Below are 20349 nucleotides of genomic sequence, written 5' to 3' on the forward strand. Positions count from 1 at the left end.
ATGGTCATTTGGGTGGTTTCCACATTTTGGCTGTTGTGATTCATGCTGCTATGAACATGCATGTACAAGTGTTTGTGTGGACGTGTGGTTTCCTTTCTCTTGGGTTTATACATAGGAGTGGGATTGCTGGGCCTTGTAGCGACTCCATGTTTGACATTTTGAGGAACTGCCAGACTGCCTTCTAAAATGGTGGCACCATTTCACATTCCCACTAGCGCTGTTTGAATGTTCCAATTTCTTCCCTTTTTATTGCCTGTCTTTTGGATTCTAGCACCTTAGTAGGAATGAAATGCTATGCATGGGTGTTCTGTCAGCCCATCAGACCCTCACCCCTTTTATATCAAATACTTTGTAACGCTCCCCTCGCTTTCTGAAATCAGAGGCAAAGATAATCTCTCTACACATATAATTTAAGTATAATTATGTATATGTGTGTATGCATCTCTAGTTACAATAGAGAGAATTAAAGATAAATACATTTTATTGAAATAATACATAACTTAATAGGTGAATGCTTGGTTTCAACTACACTAAGTAATCAGATGTTTGCTTAAATTTTTCTTCAATTTAGATTTAAGAAAAGGCAGGTAACATTCAACTCGATTCAAACTTTATACTTAATGTTTTTAAATGAGGACAAATAGGCATTGTTGTATAGAATTCGAATTACTTTGGTGACAGCAATCCTAGTGCATTTACTGACAATTCAGAAACTCTGAGCCACTTTACCAGGAGATTTGATTTTCCAAAATGTCAAAGAATTCTTGGTAAAGTTCTGAATAACTGTGAGAACAAGCTTTCCTAGAATCACATGGTTGTTCTTTTCCTGCAAAATTCAGTATATCTTAAAGCCATATAGAAATAACTTGTGTGTAAAGCAGAAGAGAGTCAGAATCTCAGCTCAGAAAATCACGAGCAGGTCCTTCCCAGGAAGGGCGGGCAGGCACAGGACAGTGCCTAAAACAACTGTCAAATACATAGTTCTATAAGATCAGTGATTGTAATAGTATAACTCTAGATATGGGAAGACTCTACAAGAGGGAACCATTTCCTGGACCCTAAGAGACTAGTAGGACAGGCAACCCAGTGGCTTTGGGCTACTGTTAACAGGGCCTAGTCCAGTAACAGCACATTGAGTGGCCTATCAATGAAATCCTCACCTGAACTGGGAATGAGTATTCCTAGCGCCGTGGGATAAATTCGTCCTGAAATGCCTCCTAAACCTTGGTCAAAATTAAGACCAAAAGAGAGGGGATTGTAACATAAAGAAAGTTGCCCACAATTCAGTTCCACAAGAATGAAGTCATCATCCACCACAATCGCTGACTTACAGGACACCCTGAAAGGAATTCAGGGCAAAGGTCAGGATGCGGCACTTTGTGCTCTGGGCCAGAACCAGCCCGCAGAGAGTTCGATATTTTCAGAGAAAATTTTTATGAACCTGGATTCTTGCCTCTTCCCACATTTAGAAAAGCGCTAAAACCATAGGGTATCTGTCCCTCCTGAATAGCATTAACCTCCTATCAAGCTGTGTGCTTGGTTGCACGTACCCCTTCACCAAATTCACACAAATGGGTCACTTTTTAAATACAAGCAGTTCTTTTCAGCTTTCACGTAGAGAAATGACAGTCATGAACAGCATTTCACAGGAGAGCAAACTGAATGGACCAAATGACAGTGGTGAGATGCGCGCCGTGTCCTACGTGGTCTGAGGTCCCATGTGGTGGTCCTTTCGCCCACCATGTTGGGGGAAGATGAACCAGAATGTCCGGGCCTGTGTGTCTGACATGACCCCGCTGGCCCCCCTGGATATGAGGCTCCTGGTGGGAGAAAGCGCAGTCCCTCAAGTCCTTCTCTTTGGTCTCAGGTGCAGGGAAAAGCCCTCTGCGGCCCGGATGCCCTGCTGAAAGCAGGCACTGTCAGGGGTGCCCCCACTGAGGCAGCAGAAGAGGAAGGTCGCCGTCACCATGGAGGTGACCCTCTTCAAGAAGTACTTGCCCAGGGGAAGTACTCTGTGCAGGTGCAGCCACTGCGCAGTCGCGGACGTGGGAGATGCTGGGGCACGTGGTGGGGGAGGGATGCTCCACACCAGGCAGAGTTGGTGGCTCGAGCCCGTGGCAGCCCTGCAGCCCTGTGGTGCCCTGCCCGCTAAGACGCCATGCGAACCTGATCACGTGAGTGTGTACCGCACCTGATCTCAGACACGTGTGCTCACTGCTGACCCATCACGTGTGCCTGATGTCACACACACAGATGTGCTCACCTGCTCACTGCAGGTCCATCACATACACTTCATCACACACCCACCCACTGCTGCCTGTCGCCGCCAGTCCATGTGGGTCGAGTCCTCTAAGGAGCTCGGGGTTGCCCTGCTGGACCTCATCAGCTGGTCCACCACTGCCGCTGCGAAGGGGAGCCTCACACGGGTGCTTCCTGGTGTCCTTCACACTCGGGTCCTGAGCCACACTCTCCTGCCCAGTCAGTTTCCAAGAGACCAGGCAGGCTCAGACCTCTTCGAGGGGCTGGCTTAGGTAAGGGGCTTGCTTGTTTCGTGGGCGACATTACTGTTACCTCAGACTGAAGGGGGATTGTGTACCCTTCAAGGAAAGAGACGTCCTTGCCCTGACCCCAGGGACTCAGGCAAGGACCTCATTTGGAAGTAGGGCCTTGTCGTGTAACTAGATGAGACATGGGCCTTAGGGTGGTCCCAATCCTGTGTAACTGCGTCCTTGTATGATGAGTGGAGACACAGACACAGAGGGGAAGCCACATGAAGATGAAGGTGGAGATGGGAGGGATGCAGCCAGAAGCCCAGGGATGCCTGGGGCCCCGAGAAGCTGGAAGAAGCAGGAAGGACCCTCCCCTGGAGCCTCAGCACTTTCCAACTAGACAGTTAGTATGAGTGGGCCTGAACTGGAGGCAGCACCGTGGTCCCTGACCAGTCTGTCTTGCCCGCTTGGCACGGTGGGGAGCAGCTCTCACGAGACGCTGACGAGCGACTTGGTTTCCCATGAGACCGTAGGACGCTGGTCCCGTAAACAGGCAGGCCCATCTCACCCTTCCTCCTGGGCTCTGGTCACACACGGCGACTGTGCACCGTGTGGGGCTGGGCTTTCAGCCTCTGCACAAGACCCCTTGATGTTGGTTCAAAGTTCAGCTTACAGCCCAAGAATGACGGACGGTGAAATCCTCATCAGCCCTGTGCGGTGCAGGCAGGGAGACACAATTAATTATAGAGTTAAAAGCAGAGAGACTAAGGGTGACTCAGCCATGGAAAAGGAGAGAAGCACGGACACAGGCTATGATGTGGATGAACCTCGAAAACACGATGCCCAGTGAGAGAGGCCAGACAGAAGAAGACAATCAGTGGATTCCACGTACATGAGACATCCAGAACAGGCAAGCCCACAGAGACAGATCGTGGGCCGGGGATGCCGGGGCTGTGGGAAATGAGGGGTGACCTCTAAAGAGTGGGGGTTTGGGGAGATGATGGGAATGTTGTCAAATGGATTGTGCTGGTGGGTGCACAACCCTGTGAATGTGCAAAACACCACTGAGCTTAATACTTAAAGTGGGTTAACTAACTGTGTGGTAAAGAAATTCAGTCTCAATAAAGCTGTTACCAAAAGCGAAAACCTGGAGGCTTCCAGGCCCACCTCCAGAATGTGATAGCAGAGGTGGGGGGTCGGACAGGACCTGCGTGTCTGAAAGCCCCGTGTGTCAAACCAGGTGGTCTGAGGGCACCTTGTGAAATTCTCCCTGTGGCACCAGAAGCGTGGGGCGCTAGTGTGGCCAGGCCTCAGGCAGAGAGGCTGGATTCCGTGGCCTTGCTGTCCTCTCTTAGGGACTGTGGCTTTGTCTCCGTAGAAGGAGGTGGGTCAGCTGGAAATCCGGTTCCCTCTTCTGCACGTTTCTTCTTTCTCTCCCAGCGATGGTGCCGGCCGAGCTGTGCCAGAGCAACCAAGGCAAAAGGGTCGTGCACAAAAAGACTGAGAACTCTGACCAGGTGCCGTGGGCTCCGCAGAGGCAGTGACCCAGGACTGAGGCCCCAGAGCCTCCTTCTGAGTGTCGTGGCCGCGGTGCCCCTCTCACGGGAGTTGCTGTCAGGCTTGAGGTTGAAGCAGCCACGGTATCCATACCTCACCGGTAGATGCTATTCCTTTTCTTCCCTGGGAGAAGCAGGTCTCCTTCTACTTTGTTTGGGAGACCCCCTTTTTAATAAACAAAAATGATAAGCTGTAAGTACATATTAAGGATTAGGTTATATACATGTAAACAATAATCATAAACATCAAGAATCAGAACCTGATGAGTGGACACCCAGGAGTGCCCTTCCCTCGTCCCAGCCTCCTCCCCGCTGTGAGGTAGCTGCTCTCCTGATGTTGTGTCAGTGACTTGTCCTCATAGTTTACACCCTAGCACGCACCCCTAAACAACGCAGCCCAGCTTTGCCTAGTTCCAATGTCCATAAGTGGGTGGACCGTGCTTGCTGCTTTGTTGCTCTTGATGGCTCAGCATTGTGTCTATGAGATTCTTTCATCTTGTGAATATAGTTTTTCTAAAAAATAATTTTTATAGTTTTACTACCTTTAAACAAATCGTACTCCATTGCTGTGGAATATTCCTTCCTAGGAGCATGCAGGGCTCACTTCTGTATCCGCTTGTGATGGCCTTCAGGTTCTCTCAGGTTTGGCTCCTGTGGCTGCGGAGTCCATGTGTGTGTATCCTGGTGCAGGGCTGGGTGGTTTGTGTTCAGCTGGGAGGAACACTGTGGGTCTGTGTGCACGGAATGCGCTCTCTGCGGTCCGATTGTTTCAGAAGTGTTTGCACCGCCCGCTGCGCACCAGGCTTTCCATTGCTCCACGTCCTGCTGATATTTGATACTGTGTCTTCATGTCTGCCATTCTGGTAGGTGTGTGCACAGTAGTTTTCTTTTGGTTTTAATCCCTTGGTTGTTAGTGAAGTTGTGCATCTTGTAGTTTTCATGGACTATTTCCTGTTCTTTTTTAAAAAGTTTTAAAATTTGTGGTCAAATATTCGTAACATAAAATTTACTATCTTAGCCATGTTTAAGTGCATATTTCATGGTCAAGAAGTAATTCACACTGTTGTGCAAACCTGACCGCCATCCTCCTCCAGAACTTTTTCATCTTGCAAAACTGAAACAGTCCCCATTAAACACTCTCCATTCTCCCTCCCTCAGCCCCTGGCACCCACCACCCTACTTTCTGTCTCTTTGTTTCCGACTGCTCTAGGGGCCTTGTATGATTGGATCAAGCACTGTTTGTTTTTTTGTGTCTAGCTTACATCACTGAGCATAATGCCCTCAAGGTTCATCCCTGCTGCAGCCTACGTCAGAATTGCCTTCCTTTTTAGGCTGAATAACATCCCCTGGTATTGATGGACCATGGTTTGCTTCTCCATTCATCCATTAGTGGACACATGTAATATCTACATTCATTTGTCATGTCCTAATATTTGTGGAATAATGTCAGAAAATCCTATGAATCAAAAGTCATCTGCCATTAACTTTTTTCTTAAACTTTTTTACTGTGAAAATCATCAAAGCTAAGAAAAAGGGAAAAATACATGTCAGCTTCAAATCTGTTCAGGAATTAATGCTTTACGAATTCACTTTATTCCCTGTGTGTGTACTATGCCTGTGCATTGCCTGTTTGCATACATATACTGTGCATGTGCATAAGTATGTGCACTTGCACACATTAGTATGTGCATGGGCATATGCGTGCATGTGTGTTCATATGCTAGTGTGTGAATATATTTGTGCTGTGCACCTCCATATGTTTGTGTGTGTGCTGTGCTTGCCTGTGCGCACACTGTGTGTTTTCTGGAACCACTTGCAAGTTGGTTGCAGACTGAATTGTGCCCCAGATATGTCGGCACGCACCTGCTCTAACAATCCTGCATAGCCATGTAAAGGTCACAGATCTCAGGGATTTAAATGGATGGAGCAGGTTGTCCTGACACAGAGTCTGTCTTCCAATGACTGTCACTGTCTCAGTAACATCCTTCACACCTTCTTTAAGTCTCATTCAGGGTCCCGTTTAGACCCCCATTACATTCAGTCTCCTGCCCCAGGTCCCCTAAAGCTACAATGTCACAGTTGGAGAGCCCGGCCAAGGCTAGGGGTGCCCCTCCTGTTGGCCTGGCCTCCAGGCTCTGCACTTGGCTCCTGTGTTCCCATCTCTCAGCCAGGCCCTGACTTGGATGGGGCTGCCACCTCTTTCCTCACAAGGTCGCATCGCCCAGTCAAGGGGGTTCATTCTCCCCAAACTCAGTATCAGGAGTGGGGGCATGACAGCCCCATTGGGTCTCCTTCATGTGGGACCCTGTGCTGTTGAAAGAGCATGCGCCCTGCCCTCGTGGGTGGGAGCTGGGAGGTGACAGGCGGCCCACCATGGGCAGACGGGTCACCAGGTGGGGTGAGCCAGTGTGCAAGGAATTCCGCGGTGGGCTCTCCTCTCCAACGGCTTCTGTGCCCCTACCTCTCCCCGTGCCTCCCCTCGAAGACAGCACGGTGCCTGGGACGGGAGCCATGGGAGCCATCAGCCATGGCATCCTCTACACACAAACGCACACATACATGCACACACACATGCACACGCTGCAGGGAAGCAGGACCTGAGTGCAGGGCTCTCAGCAGTCCTGAGCGCCCCGCCCGGAATCAGCCAGCAGAATGGACAGACCGGATCTCCCAGCCCAGACCATGCAGGAGTGTCCTGCCTGGGCTTCCAGTGCGGCCGCCTCCTCTGGAAGCCTGGGAGGCTGGAATCAGGCCCCTTCTTGTCTGTCCTGGCAGCAGACTGGGCTGCACTCTAAGAAGTTCGTGGCTCACCCGTGGATCCTGACCATCAGGTGGCCAGAGAAATTGGTAACATTTCTGTTTTGCCTGTTGAAATGTTTAATGACAAAGATTTTGTTCAGTTTCCCGATGTGGGTGTCCAAAGATGAGAGACCCATGTGTGTGATCTGTACCTCCTGTGAGATCAACCCTAAGCTAGTTTAAACATGATCAAGTTCTGTCTACACGGTAGATTTAGACCTCTGCCTGTCCTGTCTACTGATTATGTTTAGAGCTGACCATGTATTGTCTATAATAAGAAGATTTAGACTTGACCATGTTCTGTGCACGCTAGGACTATGGGAACATGGGTAGAGACCCGGCCTGGCCTCAGTACTTGGAAGCTCTGTGCCTGCATCTGAAGGTCAGTGCTTAGATGTCTGGGGTCTGGAGCTGAGGTGGGCTTGTCTAAGTAACAGCCTGTCTTCTGAGTGTGGTTACCAGGTCCTCCCAACGGTCAGTGGTATGGTCGGGGCCTTAGTCTATATCCCTGCAAGTTTCCCCTTCCCTGGGGCTCTTGGAGAATCTTTAGGAGGGCTACCTGCCGATTATTCCAATTCACCAGCACGTGCATGGTGCATAGGGAGGCAGGTTTAGTTGGTGAATCTATTGCAGGGCAGATCGGGTAAAAGGCTGATGGGTAACAGGTGAGGCTGTTGCTGAGCTCTCCTTCCAGTCTCCCATCCCTACTCAGCAGCGTCCAGAGCTGCCCCTAAGCTTTCAGCCCTGCTGTCCTGTGAGTTTCTCAACAAGTATGTGAGACAAGAAAGGACTGAGCCTGCGAGAACCAAGGAAGTGTGTTCAACTCTAGCATGAAAGGTTTAAAAACAGGTAAAATCAACAGAACCAAAGGGAAAAGAGGAGGGCTTCTCTGGGACAAGTGTGGGCAGAGGAGACCCACCTGCCACATTTTCCCATCCCAGGGACCCAGCTTGTTTCCACATTAGGGGAGCCACCAGCAGAGCCATGGTGTCCTGATCAAGGGGAGGTGTGACCCCCAGGTGCAGGGTCTGGGGAGGTGGAGTCACCCTGGAGACTGTGAACCTGTGACCCCAGGTGGGGGAGTCTTGGGAGGGCAATTCACTCTGAGACTGTGGACATGTGACTCAGGTGGAGGGGTCTGGATAGGAGGGGTCACTTTTTGAGAGAGCATGTGTGACTTTAGATGCAGGGTCTGGGTAGGAGGGGTCACCAGTTGAGATAGAATGTGTGACTTTAGGTGCAGGGTCTGGGGAGATGGGTCACCCTGGTGAGTGTGGATATGTGACCCCAGGTATAGGGTGCGGGTCTGTGTGGGTCTCACCACATCTGCATGGGTCAGGATCACATGTACGGGGAGACCGCATATGTGCTCTTTGACTGCAGTATGTATTTTCCCCTTTGAGATTTCCAACCTCTGCATTAAGAGTGTTGCCCTGATTAACCTGTGGTTCCTTTTCTTCTCTTAATCTTGTCACATTCATATGAGGTCAGGCATGTTTGAGTGGGTTGCTGCTCTGTGCTCTGGTGAGTGACAATGCTTGGTGGTATCATATTAATATCATAGAATATCATATGTCTAATCTGTGGGGGTCACCACTGCCTCGGTCCGCCTGGACAGAGGTCAGGTGAGCACAGACTAGTCCCCCCCTAAGAATGGTCTCCCTTGTGCCATGTGAGGGTACCATGATGGCCTCTAAGGTAGGGGACTGTGTCTGGGCCTCTGACATTTGTGATGAAGAGGAGTCGAAATGGAATCCCAATTAACAAGACATTATTTTAAGAATTTATTTTAAGTGAAATAAAACACACGTCACTTTCCCTTTACCATCGTCACCATTTTAAGTGCACATTTCTGAGGCATCAGATCTATTCACTCTCTCGTGGGGCCATCACCACCATCCGTAGAACTTTTCATCTTGCAAAACCAAAATTCCACAACCATGTAAGTCTCACTCCCCATTCCCTCCCACTGCCCCTGGCACCGATATCCATTTCAGTCCCTGAGTTTCTGACTCCAGGGCACCCACTGGAGTGGAACCCTGCAGTGTTTGCTGACGGGTCACTTTGGAAGAGCTGACTTTCAGTCTGAAGCTCTGCCTGTTTGCCTCTGAAGAATCTGCATTTAAGGAGAGGGTGTATGAGGAAGGGGGTGTATGAGGGACAAAGGTGTCCGGGGTGCAGATGAGCCAGGACCTGACCAGCTGCCTTTTGGGTCCTCTGGTTCCATCTCTTGGCCTGGGCCTCATCTGCATCATCACTGGCCCCACTGGCACCCCTGGGGTGTTGTTGTCTGAGTGAGATTCCCCTGGTACCCCTGCTCTCCTTCCCTCCTCCTGCTGGTTGGGGAGGGAACTGCTTGCTGTGTGGTCTCTACTCCTGAGGCACAAAGGACCCTGCAGCATGAACCTGCAGAGTGTGCATGTGGTCCCAAGAGCATGGGACCCACATAGGACACAGCATTGGGGCATGACAAGTGCTAGGGCTGCCTCATTACTGACAGGGAATGTTGCCAAGTTGCTGCTCGGGAGAGCGTGGTGGGTGGCCTGGGATCCCAGAGACCCCATTCCTATCCTGGAGCTTGGACAGTGTATCCCCATGGGCTCCCGATTCACCCTATATCTGAGCCATATCCCTCTGTCCTTTCTTTGAACTCAGGAAAACGACCTCTACTGATCATTGCCCACAACATCGGCCTGCTCCTGTTGGTATTAGGATTCTTTATTTAGGCGTCCTGGGAGAGCAGCTCTTTTTAGGCCTGAGAAGGAACAGCTCAGGAGTGTAAAACAATTTCAGATGAAACTAATATTCAATGACTGTCTCTATACTGCTGGGTTGTTGACTTCTATTAGTCATTATTCTCCTGGTTTTAGCTCTGATGTGGGGATTACAGGGGAGTCAACATTTAAATCTTCATAATCTGTGTATTTGTAGCTTCAGTAACATTACTGAGCCATAGTTTGTATGGTTTGGGAAGAGTTATTGATTTCATGTATCATGTAAAGGATTCACAATGATGATAGGGCAATTAAGATTACAATAATGGCTGGTAAATTGTTCACATTTTCTCCACCTGTGCATCTATTGTACATATATCAGTTAGTTTAGTTGTCAATATTAGTGAAATAATATAGAGGACTAGAGAACTTATTTCAAAAATCACTATTGTGTGATGATGAATATGTAAAAGTTCTTCCATAATCGGTGATGCTGTATCTTGAGACCCTAGATGAAATTTATATGCCTTCGTGATAGACACTATTTTAGCCTATAATTTTACTTTGAAAAATTTGCATCACTTTTTACTTTTATCTCATTTATTGAGAAAGACATAATTGTTATGCTGTTGGCTTCAAACTGCTTGAAAAGGACTTGAGCACTTCCTTATTTTACATCGGTAGGATCTTCAAATATAGGATGTGGTGGAGGGCCTCTGTGCAACCATTCTAGGTTAGTAGTAGCAGTTTCCACTGCTGAGACTTCTCGTTTGGACACAAATGTTTTTCACAGTATGAAGATTATTAGCATTACTACTGCTACTAAAATGATTGAGCCTAAAGACAAAATATTTCATGTTGTGTGTGTCTCAGAGTAATGTAGTAACCTCCCTGAGAGGCCAAGAAAGTGCTGCAGGAGGTCATATTTACTACTACAAATATACCTGTGAAGTGAGTTTTGCTACTGCTGAGTTAACTGTATAACCTGAGAATAGTGAGAATCAGTGTAGAAAGCCTCCTATAATAGTGAAGGCTTCTCCCATGGACACTACATCATGGAAGTGTGCTACTACATAGTATGTATCCTGGAAGACAATGTCCGGGGATGAGTTGGCTAAGATGATTCCTGTCAAACCACCTACTGTAAAAAGGAAAGCAAAGCCTAAAACTCATAATAGAGTGGGATCTCATATAATATTACCTCCGTGAACAGTTGCTAATCAGGGACTTCCCTGGTGATGCAGTGGTAAAGAATTGGCCTGCCAATACAGGGGAAATTGGTTCGATCCCCGGTCCGGGAAGATTCCACATGCCGCAGAGCAGAAAGTTCGTGTGCCGCAACTACTGAGCCTGCGCTCTAGAGCCGCGAGCCAAAACTACTGGGCCCGTGCACCAGAGCCTGTGCTCTGCAACAAGAGAAGCCACTGCAATGAAAATTCTGCACACCACAACGAAGAGTAGCTGCCGCTCACCGCAACCATAGAAAGCCCACATGCAGCAACCAAGACCCAACACAGCCAAAAGAAAAATTAAAGAAAGATTTGCTAATCAGCTAGCTAATTTTACTCCTGTAGGGGCAGAAGTAATTACGGTAGCTGATGCAAAGTGTGCTCCTGCGTCGACAGCTATCCCTATGGTAAACATATGATGGGCCCGCAAGAGATATCCTAAAAAGCCAGTAGACATGACTCATAGTATTCCCAAATAGCTGAAAGGCACTTATTGTCCTAAATAGTATGTAATGATATGTGAGTTTATAACAAACCCTGGTAGGCCATGAGTGCAGACTTCAGGGTAACCAAAGTATCAAAACGGGTGTTGGTATAGGATTCGGTCTCCTCCTGCAGGGTCAAAGAAAGTAGTGTTGAGATTTCTATCTCTTAACAGTATGGCAATTCTGGCTGCTCGGACTGACACTGGTAATTATAGTAATATGGCTATAGTTGGGGAAGATTAAACTAATAGTGGTGTTTGGTATTGGAATGTGACTTCTGGTTTTTTATTAAAGACTATAGTAATAAAAATAATAGCACCAAAAATTGAAGAGACACCTGCTAAATAAAAGAAGGAAATGGTTAGGTCGACTGAGGCTCCTGCGTGGGCCAGATTGCTGAATATAGGATTCCACTGGTACCAGAGCCAGCTTCTACTATTGGTGATATGAGTAGGAGTAAGAATGATAGGGGAAGTAGTCAAAAGTTTATATGATTTATTCAGGGAAATGCTACCTCAGGTGTCTGAGTTGTTAGTGGGCCAAGTCAGTTTTCAAACCCTGCAATCATAATGGGTACAACTATAAAGAAAATTATTACAAGTGCAGGGACTGTTATGACTACCTTACAGATTTGGGCATCTCCAAGTAGCGTTCCAGGTTAGCATAGCTCAGCCTGGATTAATATACTTAAGGTGCTGCCTGCTACTCCAGCTGAAGCATCAAATAGTAAATATAAAATATCTTTGTGATTTGTTGAAAATAATCAGCAGTGTATGAACAGAGGTAAAAAGACTGAGCTAGCATTCGACTGTAAATGTAAAGACAGAGATTGAGCCCTCTTTCTCACAAACCCTGTGCTGAATCAACAAGTTGAACTGTAATTTCAAAGAAGCAGCTTCAATTCTGCCAGAGATTTTCCTGTCTTTTTTCTCTTTTTTTCTTTCTCAAATGAAGGAGAAGCAGATTGAAGCCAGTTGACTAGAGGATTTGCCTGTTAACTAAAGTCTCCTGGGGTTAAAACTCATCAATCTCCTAAAGATTTGGCTGAATTACAATGTTTGCTTTGAATTCAATTGATTTGCATTCAATTGATGCTTTGCATTCGATTGATGACGTCTTGCAATCCTTAATTTTAGGAATTAAGTAAATTTTACTTGTTTAGGGTTATGAAAGCTCTTGGTCTGAACTAACCTAAATTCCTAGTCCAGCACTGACAGAATGCGTGTTATGTGTAGTAATCGTGTGGGTATTATGATTGGTAATGATAGGAAAGTTATTTCTTTGTATGTTCAAATTGTTTTACTTTTGTGCTGTTTAATGAAGGGAACATAGTTAGTGATGTGGAGTATGTTAGCTGCAAGTAGAAATATATGTTGAGGACTGCTGTGATGGCTATTAGTGTTGGTAGAATGATGTTATCATTTTTGTTATCTCTTGGATAATTACTCATTTGTTTAAAAACCCTGATAGTGATGGGTGATGTCCTAATGATACTATAATGGTGAGGAAAAGGATTATGATGGGAGGTGTTTTATCTCATGTGTGTGATAATGATACTCTTGTAGTACATGATCTGGGCATAAGAAGAAGAGAGTGTTGTTATGATATAAATTAGTATGTTTAGGATTGTTATAATTGGAATATACTTTATAATAGCTGTTACTCATCCTATATGGGCAATTGATGAGGAGGGTGTAATTTCTTCCAGGTGAATATGGCTAAGTCTGCCTCAGCCTCCAGCTATGATTTATAATATTACTATGATTAATAGTATATTTAGGTTGATGGATGGTGACATGTGATATAAAACTGATAGGGGTGCACTTTTGTCATGTAAATAGCATCGGGCCTGCTGTTCATGGAATGCCTTGTGTTACTTCAGACACTCAGAAATGAAATGGGGAAAGTCCTACTTTTGTGACAAGGGCGATTGCCATGAGGATGGATGCTGCTGGATCAAAGATTGCTATTCTTTGTGTTCTTTGACCAGAATATATTAGAGTAATGATAATAGCCATTATAAGTAGTGTTGATGTGGTGGATTGTTTTAGGAAAATTTGTTGGATGCTTCTGTAGCTTATGGGTTCGTGTTTTTTATTAGAATGCGGATACAATTAACCAGTGTGAGCTTGTTATACGATTATATTTCCTGAGATAATGGTCAGTAGAATGATAGTAAAAACAATGAGAGTTTATTGGTACAGGAAGGATATACGACAACATTTTGGGGGTATGGGCCTGAAGCTTACTTAGAGAACCTTACTGTATAGCATGTGGTGTAAAGTGGTAGCATGGAGAATGTAAAATTCTTAGGAAGAATTCATTTCCAGGAATAAGAGCATTGAAACCTCTATGATTTACTCTATCAAAGTAACTCTTTTGTCAGACATATTTCTTAAGTTTGTGGTGGGTTGTCTGGTACGATGACAGGTAGTGAAAACTCTCATATACATCGGGCTAACGTTATTAGTAAAAAAACTTTTTATAAGAGATGTAGACATTGATCATATCAAAATTGTGTGTAGGATGCTCGAATTCATAGAAAGGAGATTGTTAGATGTGTTTTAATGATGACTTGGGCTGTATATAATTCTGGCACCTAGGGATTGTCGAATGCTCCTAAAAATAGATTGTTGTGGAAATGTTTATTATAAGGAAATTGACATATTCTCTAGGAAGAAGGGGTGAGTGGGCCTGCTACATTTTCTACATTGAAGACATATACAGGTTTTGATTCTACTTCTGTTAAATCTAGTGGGGTTTCATTGGATTTCTGCTACTGTGGAGATAATCAAATCTGGGTAGCTAGTCAGGAGAAAATTAGTCATAGGTGTTCTTGTGTAATAATTACTGTTGAAAGTGTAAATGATCCATTTATCTGTAAGACTGTGAATAGAATAACTGCTACATTACTTCATATGAGATAGTATGTTCTACTGTCCCTAGGGCTCCAGTGAGTGAGTATTTTGAATGTGAAGCTCATCCAGATCAGAGGATGGAATAAATGGCTAGCTGTGATATGGCTAATATAAATAGTATGCCTAGATTTACATCAATTAATGTATAAGATATGGAAAGCAAAATTCATGTTGTGTGAGCCAGGTTTAAGGCTAGCTTTGGGGCAATAATATATAAATTGATGATGTTGATGGACATAGTAGTTCTTTAATAAATAACTTAAAGCCTCAGCAATGGTTTGTAATAATCCATGGGGGCTGATGATTTTTGGCCCTTTCTGGATTTGTATATAGCCTAGGATTTTCCATTTAGTTAATATGAGGAATGCTCTGGTCAATTAAATTGGGTCATTTGTGAAAGAATGTTGATTATAAACATATTCTTAGGAAGAGGACTTGAACCCATGCAGACAAAGGTTTCAATTTTACATAATTACTGGGCTCTGCCAACGAAACAAACCATGTTCTTCTGTAGGGTATGTATAAATAAATTGAATGTAGATTATATCATCATTTAGTTTGCAGACATTTGTAAAGTAAGCTGTATTGCTCTTGTCCTTTCATACCGGAAGAAATCTTCAATAGACAGAAAGCAACCAGGATGACTCCAGTCTGAACTCAGATCACGTGAGACTTTAATCGTTGAACAAACAGACAATTAATAGCAGTTATACCATTGAAATGTCCTGATCCAGCATCAGAGTCATAAACCATATTGTCGATATGAAATCTAGAATACAGTTACACTGTTATCCCTAGTAAAACTTGTTCCGTTGATCAGTGTTTTAAAAGAACAGGTGATAAAGCATTTTGACTAGCTGGTCTAAATTTTAATCACTCAGAGGTGGTTGTATTCTCCAAAAAATAAATGGCGAATGGACTCATGGCACACCGGCTTCAGTAGTTGTGGCACGCAGGCTTAGTAGTTGTGGTCGTCTGGCTTAGATGCTCCGTGGCAAGTGGGGTCTTCCCGGACCGGGGATCGAACCCGTGTCCCCTGCATTGGCAGGTGAATTCTTTTTTTTTTTTTTTTCGGTACGCGGGCCTCTCACTGTTGTGGCCTCTCCCATTGCGGAGCACAGGCTGCAGACGCGCAGGGTCCGCGGCTATGGCTCCCGGGCCCAGCCTTTTCACGGCATGTGGGATCTTCCCGGACCGGGGCACGAACCCGTGTCCCCTGCATCGGCAGGCAGACTCTCAACCACTGCGCCACCAGGGAAGCCCGGCAGGTGAATTCTTAACCACTGCATCACCAGGGAAGTCCCAGAATCGCAGTCTCCCTTTTAATATACCGTAAGCCCAAATAATCCATGGAAAATTGTTACAAAAAATAAAACAATGAAATATTGTAAGGACTATAACACAAGCATATAGTACACAGTTCATATAGACACATCCCAAGCAGTTACAGAGTATATTAAAAGGGAGGCTACAGTTTTAAAGAATAAGATAAATTATACCCACAAACTCCCGATCTTTCGTGAAACGTTGCAACCTGAAACCCTATTGTAGGAAGCAGAAGATTCCAGGAGATCTTCTACAAATGAAGTACTCTAAACCCTATGGGTCAATAAGGAATTCTGGAAGGAAGGTGTCCTCACCCAAAGAGAGAAGGTTCCTAACCTTGTCTACCATCACATCCCTGTAACAATTCTCATTGATCTTGGTCCAGGCATTCACAGTCCTCTTGAGAGAAACCTATGGGCACATCATGGAATGTCAGCAGTCCCTGAAACTAAAAGTACACATATCGTGTGGCCACGGGAAGAGTTCATAATATGACCCAAGAAGAAAACAGCAAGTTAAGAGAACTGTTTTTAATTTAGAAGAGTGTCTTGAATTATCCACTATATATCCATATATATATCCATATATATATATATGTACTTTTTTTACACAGTAAGTTTCTCTATCTTATTTCTTACTACAAGAAAAGAGTATGGCATGTGACCCACAAAACCAGTATAGAGACTATACTTATCTGGAAAAGAAATGATAAAATGATGGTTTCAACACAGGCATATGCATTTTTGAGGGTTTAATTTATATCAAAATGGATAAAATGTATTTCTCAGCCAGAAAAGACATGTCAAGGTAGAAATGAAACTTCTAACAATTCATGGGTACACAAGTACACTGGGGAGATTTTAAAAGTGCAGATTCTGATTCAGTAGTTCTGGTGGGCTTGAATTCCATTTTTTTAACAAGCTTATGTTTAACTAGTGATGCCACACTAGTTAAACATGAGTTACACTAGTCTATGATTCATTAACCACAATTGGGAATAGCAGAGACATAATAAGGAAAGGTAAAAATTCATAGTTAACTTTGAACTTAAAGTGTTTTATGGATTTTACACGTTTAATAGAATAGTCAGCACAGTAGCAACAATCATTTGTGAATATTTACTAGAGACGGTGTATCTTTCTAACTTTTTTGTGTAGGATTCCAAAAAAAAGGCCTGGGCTGCGGCCTCAGTGGGCGGGGCCCCCAGGACTTGCCGCCCCTCCAGGACCCCCGACGGGGCCCTGCGCTCCTGGCGGCTCCCTCCCACGGCGCCTCCCTGCCTCCCGGAAGGCCTCGGGGAAGAGCGGTCCCACCCCCTGCGCCCAGAACGGAGCCTGCGTTTCCGCAGAGCTGGAGCTCCCTCAGCTCTGTATCTCCTCCTTTCGCCGTCACGGAACTGTCCCGGAGGCCGAGGGGAGGGCGGCCTCACTGAGGCTGCCGGCTCTTGAGGGGCCCCAGCGGCCGAAGCCGCGCCAGTCGTGCGGACGGCGGGCCGGTAAGTGGGTGGCGACCCTCCGCCTGGTCCGCTGCCCGGGCGGCAGGGCAAGACCAGCTTCTGAGGGGCAGGGGTTCGCTGCCACCCGCCGCTGCTGTGCAGAAAGAGCGGCCCCCAGCGTCTGGTCCCGGGGAACTTCGGTTCCTCCTCTCGCGCCTGCCCTTGGCCTGGCTCGCGGGGCCTGGGGGTCGTGGGGAGGGGGTCGGCCTGAGCGTCCTGAGGGGAAACGGGGCAAGGGAGGCACAGGGTCCGGCTGCAGCGTCAGCGCCCCTCCTCCCGACTGCGGGGAAAGCGGCTGAAAACTCCTCCCGAGGCTCGCAGGCCCCTTATTCAGCTGAGTCCCTCTGCGCTCCTTCCTTCCTGAGCTAAAGTACGGGTGGGGTGGTGGACAGGGCAGGGGGCTGACGCAGGTAATGGGGAATATCAAAAGGTGATTCTTAACTAAGGAAAACCTGCGCTCCCAACGTGAGGAATGTAGCGCTTTTCTTTGTATGCGAAGATGCCAGAGTCTGGGCTCCCTGAAATCCTTCCTTTGATATGCACCTCAGCTCTCTGGAGCCTGCATTCTGTATTTGCATATCCTGAGTTTCTCTGGGCCCGCGGCGGCTCACACTGGAGGGCTGCAAGTGATGATGACTGTGACATCCTTTGTTTACTGAGATGGCAAGAAATATTCCATTTCTCACAGGCTTGAGGGGCAGACAGTGAAAAAGTGTCGGAGAATCTCACTCAGCATGTACTTTGGTTTACATAAATAATATTTATACGTAACTGTGCTAATAGAGGTTCTCAAGTCCAATCAACTTGTACTACTGCCCTCTATGTATTCATTTCATCAATATTCATAAGAAATGCCTATAGATTTGACTTAATCCATTTAAATAGGATAATGATTTTAAAGGAAACAATAGAAATAGAACAACAAAACCTTTACCACTAAAGGCTGGGTCTGCAACAACCTAAATAAATGTTCCATTGTTAAAATATTGAAAGATGTATTTCAATAGAAATATCAACAAAAATGACAATAAGGGCAGCAGAATGTTGAAATGTTCTATTTTTATCATTAAAGTGGCAGAAAATCATTTATTAGTAGGCACTGGGGGCAGAAGATGCCTGATTTTATATCTTTGTCATATTTGTACAGTTGTTTCAACAAGTTACTTAAAGACAAAATGGAAAAGCAAGGAGGTTTGTGCCTGAGATCACGTTGATGTGAAACCGGGGGTGGCCACCTTGTGCCAGGTGAGTTAAGTTTACCTGGCAGGTAGACCGCAGAGCTCCTGAGAAGCAAGGGTTGGAATTTTTCTGCTGGGTGCCCCTTAGGTTCTGTGACTTGACTGCTTGTGAGTCATGTTTCGGTAAAGACCTGGTCACAGGAAAAGGGTGAGAATAGAGTGATTTGGGGAGCAGCTAACAACATTCATCACGGCTCACGGCCTGAATGAATTTTAAAGAAACAGGAAAACAAATGCTTCTTATGGAATCAGAGAATGTGAGGGCTGGACAATCCCAGAAGATGAGGAACACCCGTCCCATTTTCCAGATGAGACAACAGAGGCCCAGCAAGGTGAAATCCCTCACCCAAGTTGCACCCGTCTCTCCTCCCCACTACATGGTCCATGAAAGCAGGACTCTTCTGTCCTGATCACTGCTGAACTGCAAAAAGGGCCAGGTATCTAGCAGCTGCTCCAAAAATTTTGGTTGACTGTAGGAACAATGCTATTCCTTTCTTTCTCACTCTTATTCAGGACTGTGCCAAGAACTCCCCAGTCTTCAATGTAATTCGATTAATGTAAATATGAATTGAGTTTGGTTGTGATGAGGACTTAGGCTTTGAAGGTAACAGACTTGGTTCAGATCCTGGTTCTGCGACTCAATAGCTGTTTGGCTTTGGGAAAATTACTAAACCTCTCTGAGCATATTTCCTCCTTTGTAAAGTGGGGATAAATGTATCTGAGCCAGCAGAGCACTTGCATGAGAGATGTGCACTAAATATTGGTCTTTCTCACTCTCCCGCACCATCTCTCTGTTCTTCCCAGAGAAGTTGTACAGAAGGATATAGTACTTTTAAAAATTAATTAATTAAATTTTGGCTGCGTTGGGTCTTCATTGCTATACGCGGGCTTTCTCTAGTTGTGGCAAGCAGGGGCTATTCTTTGTTGCGGTGCGCGGGCTTCTTATTGTGGTGGCTTCTATTGCTGCACTTGTTGTGGAGCACCGACTCTAGGTGCGCCGGCTTCAGTAGTTGTGGCCTGCAGGCTCAGTAATTGTGGCGCATGGGCATAGCTGCTCCGCGGCCTGTGGGATCTTCCCTGACCAGGGCTTGAACCCATGTCCCCTGCGTTGGCAGGCAGTTTCTTAACCACAGCGCCACCAGGGAAGTCCCATATAGTTCTTTATAAAGAGGGGTTTTAATTTATTTCAGATAGTGTACATTTTTCTTCTTGTAGAAAAGATTATTCCACTATAGAAACATTAACATGCGATACCACTACAAATGCAGTATTCTGTGGGCTAGATCTTATCATTAATTTTATAAGTAATTGGGCAAAGACCAAAGCACTAGGTACTGGGGAGTAAGAAGACTCAAATCTTGGATGCCCCCCCACGCCAATTTCAAGAGCAGGGTGTGTTCTGCAAATCCATATTTCATCTGGTCTTTGTTTCTCATCCACCCTCTGTGTCTACTTTTCTCAAGAAGACTCAGATCCTACACTTTCACACCCTCCCGGCTGGCTGTGCCCCAGCTCCCGTCCTGGACCCTCTGCATGCATGGGTGTGCCTGCTCTCCCTGTGCATCACCAGCTTTACCAGGGAGCTGCTGTATCGTGCACTGCTCGCTGTACCCCAGAGTGCCTAGACCCTTCTGGTACATGAAGTACACTCTCATCACCATGAGTGCACGCCCATCCCCTTACCTTATATCCTGCCTCTAAGCCAGGCTTGGGGGTGACTACAGTGTGCGTTCAGCTAGGTGAGCTGCTGGGATCAAAGTGAAGTTCCCAACTTTTGAAGTTGCAGGCTTGAGGGGCACAGAGTGATTCAAAGTCGGGTCACTTGACTTAAAGTGGAGGCTGATTGATTTAAAGCCAGGGCAGCTGACTTAAATCCCGATTCTCTCAGCTGCAGGACGAGACCAACGTTGGCGGTGCACGGGTTCGCTCCAAGCCAGCACTGCTGTTCAGGAAGAGCTTCCAGTAGCGCCTTAGTGCAGGGAGACTTGGTGCGTTGTCTTGCCGCTGCCCTCATAAGGGGGCCACCTGCTCTTCTGGAGGAGAATCAGGGAGGGGGAAGTGCAGAGTCCCGGCTGGAGTTGAGGCACCCCTTGTCTGATG

General features: G+C 46.1%; 1 protein-coding gene across 2 annotated transcripts in view; it reads left to right on the forward strand.

The window, feature by feature from the left end:
• The first annotated feature begins 16876 nt into the window (after nt 1-16876).
• LOC307181508 (leucine-rich repeat-containing protein 37B-like) overlaps nt 16877-20349 on the forward strand; it is a 131678-nt gene continuing 128205 nt past the window's right edge. The window contains exon 1 of one of the 2 annotated variants that reach the window (XM_079946638.1): nt 16877-17011. The gene's annotated coding sequence lies outside the window, so the exon portion shown is untranslated. Of the gene's footprint in view, nt 17012-18600; nt 18687-20349 lie in introns of those variants that run through there. The other variant, XM_079946639.1, reaches the window with a different exon arrangement.

Source organism: Stenella coeruleoalba (genome assembly GCF_951394435.1).
Source record: "Stenella coeruleoalba genome assembly, contig: scaffold_46, whole genome shotgun sequence".
In the NCBI taxonomy this organism is placed as follows: domain Eukaryota; kingdom Metazoa; phylum Chordata; class Mammalia; order Artiodactyla; family Delphinidae; genus Stenella; species Stenella coeruleoalba.